The sequence below is a fragment of the Tupaia chinensis genome, unplaced genomic scaffold, assembly GCF_000334495.1.
Source record: "Tupaia chinensis unplaced genomic scaffold, TupChi_1.0 Scaffold000290_1, whole genome shotgun sequence".
Taxonomy (NCBI): Eukaryota; Metazoa; Chordata; class Mammalia; order Scandentia; family Tupaiidae; genus Tupaia; species Tupaia belangeri.
In genome coordinates, this window is record NW_006159775.1 from 860,889 (window position 1) to 870,465 (window position 9,577).

Below are 9,577 nucleotides of genomic sequence, written 5' to 3' on the forward strand. Positions count from 1 at the left end.
GAGTGTAAAATAGGGATTCTTTGATTACACTGTGTAGAACTATTTTACTTTATTTGACTAGGTTAGTATGAACATGCTTTGAAAAAAATGTTATAAATTTCGACATTCTACCAAGAAGACTGTTTTTGTTCTGGAACTGATTTCTATTTGTCAAGTCCATCTTCTTTTAACATAGTTGATCCCTTCAATAAAAGCCATGTATGGGATTAAAAGAAAAATAAAATAAGGAGGCTTTTATTATTCCCTCAGTCATATAACATTAAAAACAATAGTATTTTTAGCTCTTATAGTTCAAGAACACAATATTCATTAATATTCAGTAAAGTAGCCTGGAACATTTTTAATGTTTCCTTAAGGTTTTTGAATGACTGTATGTTTGGAAATTAGACAGTACTACGTGACAGGGTAGATCTGGTAAATTTTATATATTTACAATTACCAAACACATGTAATTTTACCTTTTATTTCTGACCCTGTGTGTTAGAGCTATTGCATGCTCTCCTGCCACCTTTTTAAATCACATTGCTAAGCTGTGGATTTATACTCAATAATGACTTAGGATAAACATTTTTTTCATTCATTGCTTTACATATTAGACATTTTTCTTCTCATTGTAAGCAGATTCAAATTAGATAGTCAATAAAACATCTTTTAAATCCCACAAGCCAATTATGTCTCTCTAGTCTGAATAGCTTCGCTCTTGTTCTTTCTTAGTATTAGAAATTATAGCTAAAATGAATTTACATGTGAAGGAGAAGACAAATATTTATTTTTAATAGCTAATAATTCTAGGAACAGTGCTTTTTAATAATTTGACTTCTTTTCAAAGTGGACACAGATAAGTAGTCCCCATCCACATATGGCTTATATTCCAAAGTATTTTAGTCAACTTTTGAGATGTGGGGCACTTTCTCTCATAAAAACAGTAGTTATTAGGTTCCCTGTAGACACTACCACTGAAAGCCCACCAAGGAACCTAATCCACTTAACCATGAATGTCCTAAACTTCCAGTGTGGTGGACACACTACCAGCAGTAGATTCTGAACAACATTTATGACATCTCTCTCACAAAGGAAATGGTGGGTAGCATCCAGATTGACACATTGGGGTGTCTCCCTGTGCTGTGCACCTCTGTCCCTAGGTGTAGGAAGTGGTAGAAAAAGATTCTGCAAAGTAACAAATGCACATTTATAAAACCCAGTTACACCTGTTATGAAAGTTACCGAGTAAGTCAGTTTTCATTGTTGTTAATGTGAAAGCAAAAACATGTTTAACTTATTTTCAATATCTTGACCTTATTTATGATCTACTAGATGGTTTATCCATTCAAAATATATATTTTTTTCCATTTAAAACTAATTTATAAACTTATGTACTCCTGGTAAGATTTGAAATCTTTTAGAAATTTGTTGAAATATTTTCACCATTTAAGACAGACTTCTGACTTAGGTGCTGATCTTAATGCCAGTCAGTATCTACTCTAAATATTTATGATAAAAATGCATTATTTTTTTAAAGAGCTTGATGAGATTTCTGATAAGTGATAGTACTCGAGAACGTGAATCTTAACCTTTGACCAAACCTCCACAAACCTCAGTTGTTGGTTAACTCACTAACTGATCACAAACAATATCGTCTTTGTTTAGAAGTCATGTTTTCAGCCTTTATGATAGCTAACGTGGTAAGCCTTAGTAGTAAACAGTCTTCTTTTCTGGAAGGAAGACTACATTTTCTCAAGAAATGGAGTTAGATGGGGGTACTATATAATACCAAATTCCAAATCATGAACATTTTCTCCATTGTGTACTTGAGGCAAATCATGCATCTTTGAGAGCAGTTTGGCCTGGCCCCTCAAGAGAAAAGCAAGTCACACTTGTAGTGAGGGTACTGTGGTTTGAATGGATACCATCACTCTTTTCTCCACAAACAGTGCAGAGAGCTGTCTGGAGTGGCAATTTGAACAGATCCCCTGGCGTTCCCTCTGCTCCTCCATCATTACAGTAAGTAAAGAACCACAGGGGGGACCTGGGAGTCAGAAAATTAGCTGTGCTCGATAGCCAATCTCCTCCTAAAGAAAACCATTCCATGTGCAGCTATTTTGGTACCTCTTCTCACATGCACAATCAGGGTTTTTCTGCAAGAAATCCTTCAGACTCAGCAAAAGCTGGGGTAACCTGGTTATCTTGATTGGCAAAACTAAAAGAACAAAACTAGGTTGTTAGTTGTCACTGCAGATGAGCAAGTTATCTTTTAAAATATATCGAACTGGTTCTGAGAACTCTTTAGAGAGAAAAAAATTCAACAGTACAAATTAATGAATTAGGAAAGTTAGAATGTCTTTCTGAATTTTCCATTCTAAAAATTTAATTATATGAAATAACATAAAGCTACCAAACTGCTTTCATATTCTGTTTAAAACTAGCTCCTAAAGATGTAGTCTTGTTTCATAGTTGTTGCACTAGATCAAAGCTTTTTCAAGTGTAAACCAGTTCTTCTCTGTATAGAAAGCGAACATTGTGTTAATGAATTGATAGGCACAGAGCATTTGTTGCCAACTGTAATTCCAGCCATCACACACAATTCTGTTCTGAGGTGGCAACAGCACATGGGAAGATGAACTTTTCCCTGTTTGTTTATGCCTTTTTCTTTGGCTGTATCTAATGACAGTATAAAATGTTCTTAATAAAGTTTTATGTTCTTTTTGAAATGTGTAGGTTATTTTTTGAATCTGAGTCATTGGGTACGGGATAGGGTGGGGAGACATTAATGGACTGGAAGAGAAGCAAAGCCCTGGGAGTATTCAGTGACATTATGTATTTCTATCGTTGAAAAAAGTAAAGGACTATTTGAAATTATTTTGGAGAAACTTGTATACTTAAATCTTGTACCTACAACTGTACATTGAGTCATTACAGAAAGATCCATTTGAGACTCATACATAACATTGGAGATTGAACCACTTGGATTTCTACATTTCATGAAGTGAATTCATTGATCACACTTTAACCTCCAGTACCTACATACTACCTCATAAAAGGATCACAGGTGGGGCCAGCAGGTGGCGTGGTGGTTGGGGATGCTGGACTCCCACATGGCTGACTGTGGTTCAAGTCCTGGACCTAGAGGCTTGCTTTCTCTCTCTCTCTCTCTCTCTGTCTTTCTGGAAATATTAAAATAATAATATTAAGTAAAGTTTAATAAAATATTTCTTTAAATTAAAAAAAATGGATCATAGGTGAAAGCAGTTAACAAAGTAAGTTTCATTTAGAACACCAAACTGCCTTGGAATTAAAGGCAGTTGGAATTAAGTGTTGATATTGTAAAAGAAAAAAATTATTCTAACACTTGTTCAAACTGTAAGGAAGACTTCACTCAGAACCACTGCAGTAGGTCTCGAGGTTATTTCATCAGGGAAGAGAGATTGGGCCCAACTCTGAATATGGCAAAGACAGCTGTGGTTTTATAGCCAGTGAGCCGAGGAAGGGTGTCAGTAGATAAAAAATTTCTAAAAAGGGTGGGTGAATTCTTGCTAAAGGTAGGCCAAGTGAGTCATATATCAAGGGTGGGGAATTTTCACTAAACTGATGAGGAAAATTCTTGCTAACACTGAAACAGGCAAGCTTTTGAGAGTCCTCTTTTCAACTAAACCTCATCTTTGAGCTTTTTCTAATATCTGGTTAAGAAGAGAGTCTGTTGGGGCCAGCCAGGTGGCCTGTTGGTTAAGGCATTGGATTCCCAGCATGGCTGACTGCGGTTCAAATTCTGGACTTGGCAGCTTACTTTTTCACTTTCTCTCTCTTTGGTGAATTAAGAGAGTAATAATAATGATAATAAAATTAAATCATTTTTTTAAGAGGTTTTTGCTATAGGGCACATGCAGTCACCAGAAAGACAGAGACAGAGAGACAGAAAGCGAGAAATCACCTCCCAGGGGGGATGGCCATGCCACAATCCCTTCTCCTCCATTCTCCTCTTGGAATCTTGGGCATGAACGCACATGTGCATGGCATGAGTTTAAGCCACCGGGTCCAGGACTCGAACCGTGGTCGACTAGATGTGAGTTCAGTGACATAGCCATTACACTAACTGCTGGTCCCCCAAATTATTCTTTTTTTTTTTTTTTGTTTTTGTGTTTTTTTTTTAGAGAGAGATTTTTACTCTAGGGCGTGTGCACTCACCAGGGAGATACAAAGGGAGACAGTGAGAAATCACCCCGTGGGGGGATGACCACACTGCAGTCCCTTCTCCTCCAGTCTTCTCTTGGGATTTTGGGCACACATGACAGGCGTGAGTTTAAGCCACTGGATCCAGGACTTGAACCATGGTCGACTATGTGGGAGTCCCACAACCATTACATCATCTGCTGGTCTCAAAATTAAATAATTAAAAAAAAAAGTCTGACAAAATAATCACAACAGAAAGATTTTACTAATACCTCAAAATAATTTGCCTACATCATTAGTAGAATGTGTTTCAAAGACCATCCAACGAGACCAGCGGGTGGCAGTGGTTAAGGCACTGGACTCCTGCATGGCTAACCATGGTTCAAGTCCTGGACTTGGGAGCTTGCTTTTCCATTTTCCCCCTCTCTCTCTCTCTCTCTCTCTTGCTCTGTGGTCAAATTAAAAACATGATGATGAGGGTGAATAACATTAAATAAACTAATTCTTTAAAAACAAAAGAACATCCTCCATAGGGTAGTGCTAAATCTTGTTATTCATTCAGTGGTTTTATTATTGACATAGCTAATTCAGATTTTTTAGATTTGTTGATCAATAATAGTATGAATTGGTTGAGCATTGTCATTATGCCATTCACTCTTTTAGGTGATTTTCATGTTACCATCTCATTGAGACCACACAAGAATTTTATGAGGTAGGGATTGTTATCATCTCACTTTACATATGAAGAAAGAGACTCAAGAGAAATTAAAAATTTGCCAAGGGTTACAGAGTAAATAAATGGTACAGCCAGGTTCTGCCCCAGGGCAGGACCACCATGACTACAAGCTTAATAGTAGGCTATACTGCTTCTCAAATAATTCCTAGTCTTAGTGAAGGGAATCATTGTATGGTTTATTAAGTTAGAAAAATATTGTTATTTGGTTGAAGAGTTTAAACATTTAAATAAATATTTAATATTAGAATTCATGATTGTTATGAATTTATCATTTCCAGCTCTCTCCTGGAGTGGTCTATTCTAAACTAGACTTTATTATCCCCAAGTAAAAGTATCCCTAATCATCAGGGTTTTTGTGTCACTACTAGGTTTTGCTCAAAGTTAACAGGATTTCTTGAACAATGGCTGTATCTATATTTTTGGGCTGAGGAAATAAAGATGGTCCTGGAGCCTTTTTTGCAAGAAAGCTAGGAGGATGTTTTCAAAGTTCTGATGGAGTTGAAGGAACTCTCATTCACCAAGATGTAATAATTTGAGCATCTAAATGGAAAATAAAAAGTTTGGTTAATTGTGGGACCAGCAGATAGCAAAAACCTCTCCCCCCCAAAAAAAAATAAAATTTAACAAATTGTAGTTAATTTAAGCAATCTGAAAAACTGACTCAGTTACATTTTTCTTTTTCTTTTGCCATAGGGCATGTGCACTCATGGGGAGGTGGGGAGAAAAGACAGAAGGAAAGTGAGAGGTCACCCCCAAGGCATCATGGCCACACAGCAGTCCCTTCCCCTTCATTCTCCTCTCAGGATTTTGGGTATACATGCACATGTGTACATGATTTTCAAGTCATGAACTGTAGTCGGTCATGTGAGAGTCTAGCACCTTAACCACTGTCCCACCTGACCCCTCAATTACATTTCTAAAATGAAAAACTGGGATTTTTCTTTTCAAATAGCAAATGTTATATACAAATATAAATTTTTTTTGTTTTAATTAGAAAACTTGGGACCAGCAGATGGTGTAACAGATATATTGCTGGACTCCAATGTATTTGACCATGGTTCAAATCCTGGACCTGGTTGCTTAAACTCACACTGGGCATGTGTACGTGTGTGTGTACCCAAGATCCTGAGAGGAGAATGGAGGAGAAGGGATTCTGCTGTGGCCATCCTCTTGGGGGTGATTTCTCTGTTTCCGTTTGTCTCTCTGGTGAGCACAAATGTCCTATGGCAAAAAACCTCTCACACATGAAAAACGTGGGGTTGGCCCCATAGCCTACTGATTAAGGGAGCATATCCCACATGGCTAAATGTCTTTTAAATCCCGGCCCCAGTGGCTAGAAAAATACACCAGGCATGTGTATGTTGTCCAAATTCTCAGCAGGATGAAGAAACGGAGAAGGGATTGCAGCATGACTATACCCTGGCCTAAGGGTGCTTTCTGGAGAGTGAGTTCCTGCTGGCAATTAAGCAAACAAATAAAAACTATATTACATTGTAAAATTTGTCTCATGACAGACATGTTGAATTAGGCCTGAGGAACAGCCTCAGCAGAGCTCATTATATAATGTGTTTCAAAGAACCCTCCCATAGGCTACTGGAAGGTACTTGGGCAAGGAGTCCCTCACCAGGCTCTTACAGAAAAGCTGTACTATGGTAGGCCCAGGGCTTGCTCCTTAGAAGTCCAGTGAAGGTACGCTCGACTCAGTGATCATAGCTGTGAACATTTATTTGTATTACATGTCAATAAATGCTTTATTTAAAAAGAAAATGCCAAGAGAAAGGATCTGGATTAAGGAGACTGAGATGACAAAAGGTAGGACTATTCCTGAATTAGAGGAAGGATGGAATTCAGGGACAGGTGGCCTAACTGGCCTTGTTACGGAACGGCTACCTCTCCTAAACTAACAGGAGAGGCCAGACCAGCACCAGGGAGAAAATGAGATAACTACTTCAGAACAGTGTCTCAAATGTGCAATTTGTATTTTGAATTCTAGTTCACTGGTACTGCCTTTCTCAGAGGTGACCCACTTAGAAACATTGCTTGGAGTTCTAAAACATTAGAAGTCACCATTTTCCTGTTTACAATTAAGGCTTGAAGAGCTGTGCTGAGGGAGTGAGTAGTGGGTAGCATGGAACTAGGGTATGTTGAAGATGATTCATGTGTTGTGAATAACTTGAGGCACAGTTACCTTTGTCCCCCTCTTGTCTGTTTCCTACCTATTCCTCTTTTTCTTCTAATAAGGTTTGGTCACCCCATCCCTCTGACTGGTGAGGGTCTCCTTTTCATCCTTATGGTAGTTGCTCTTTAACATTGGCCTGCTGGCCCATGGGGTCAGTGTACTTGTTTAAGCTCCACATCCCATTACTGGAAAAGCTGCCCAGAGCTAACTGGAGCTGGCTGCAGGGAGTACTGCAGTAGCTGGTATGATGCTTACACATATGAGCAAGCCCTATGACAATAGGATGGAGGTCCAGGAAAGGCTCGAAATTAGAGCTGCTCCGAAAGTATGAGCCCTCCACTTTTGTTACTTTTCCTTTCACCTAAGTATGTACATGGTACCATTTTTAGGTAATTTTTTTAAGGGCAGCTTTATTGGCATAGTTCACATACTGCAAATTCAACCCTTAAAAAATGGTTTATTCCTTCCATGATAGGTAGAGGAGTGTACCTCCAACAGTGATTCAACCCCCAAACAGCCAGTCAGGATCATAGGAACATGCACATTTAGCTGGCACAGGGAGACATTAGGAAGTGAAGTACGGATTCCCCTATGGGATCACAACATTGAGGAGTGTTGCATTACCACTGTGCCACCATGTAGAACCCTAAATCACCTTTTTATAGTGTATAATTCAGTGATTTCTAGCATATTCACAGTGTGCAACCATTGTTAGTAATTGTGGAACATTTAATTCCCCTGAAAAGAAACCACACAGTGGGCCTGCAAGTGGTGTGAAGGTTAGGGTGGCTGAATCCCACACAACTGGTTGTATGGTTCAAGTCCTGGACCATGGTAGCTCACAAAATCACACTGGGAATGTGTGCATGTGTGCCCCAAATTCCGAGACTGGAGAAGGGATTATAGTGTTGTCATATCCCCAGGGTATAATTTTTATTTTATTCTATAAACATAAGAGGTTTATTCAGGAATGTGCATTGCAGTGAGCATGTGCATAGGGAAGTAAAGAAGGACAAGGGTTTTAAAAGGTAAAAGGAGGGTTAAGTAAGTTGCCTTGACAGAATTATCCTTGGATACAATGATCAATAACAAGGCTGGTATAAGTTCAAGGCTAGACAGGTAGTTGCTAGGCAGATTTACCTGTAAAAGTGTGTGTGTGTGTGTGTGTGTGTGTGTGTGTGTGGTTGTGGTGACACTTGTACATGCTTGTCTGGCAGAGACTTTCATGATAATTCTTAGTGGCTGTACAAATAAATAATACAATGGTATACAGGAGTTCCCTTTTCTAAAGAGCTTATTAAAAATCAGGTTGAGTATCATCTTATATTATCATTTAAACATACACCTATGGAGGGCCAGCAGGTGGCATGGCAGTCAAGGTGGCTGGATCCCACATGGCTACGTGGTTCAAGTCCTGGACCCAGTGGCCTGAAAAAACATGTTGGCGTGTGTGCTCCAAATCCCGAGTAGAATAGAAAAATGATTGCAGTGTGGCCATTCCTTCTTGGGGAGTTTCCACCCTCTCTAACAAGCACACACACACACTATAGCAAACAAAAAATAAAAATACCTATATCCCAGGAAAGATTTAAGATGGCTAAACTATTATGTTCTGATACAGGTTTTAGACCCAGAAGTGTCTTTACCAGAATAAAACTGAAATGCCACGTTATGGTTAAACAGTACTGTAGGACCAGTGGAAAGTTGTGAAAATAAAAATTTCTAGGGACCAGCAGTTAGCATAATAGCTATGTCGCTGGACTCCCGTGTAGTTGACCACAATTCGAGTCCCAGACCCAGTGCTGGGCACATGTGCGTGCATACCCAAGATCCCAAGAGAATGGAGAAAGGGACTGAGGTGTGGCCATCCCCCCTGGGGGGTGATTTTTCGCCTTCTATCTCTCCGTCTGTCTCTGTCTGTCTGGTGAGCGCATGCGCCCTATAGCAATAGAACCTCTCCCCCCAAAAATAAGTAAATAAAAATTTCTATCTTGCTGTGTCATCTATAATTAAGGATATTAAGAAAAATATAAATAATGGGCCAGTGGGTGGTGTGGTGGTTAAGGCACTAAGTCCTGTGTGGCCAGCTATGGTTCAAGTCCCAGACCAGCAGCTTGAAAATTATACCAGACACGTGTGTGCATGCCCAGAATTCTGAGTGGAGAATGGAGAAGGGATTGCAGGGTGGCCACCCCTGCCCCCAGGGGGTGATTTCTCACTTCCCTCTCTCTGCCTCCAGCAAGTGCGAGCACCCTATAGCAAAAACCTGAAAAAAAAACAAAACAAAACTGGAATATTCAGATTTTACTAATAGAGTTAGGCATATGATTTTGAGAAAATAAAGGCATAACTTGATCGTTTTTCTGAATTAACAATAACGGTAGGCACATGGAAAAACTCTTCAAGAGTAAACAGATCCTCTCATAAAGGTGTTAATCTCCCCTTGAAAGAAAATGATACAAATGACTACTTCTAACTGGAGGAGAAAATACCACTGC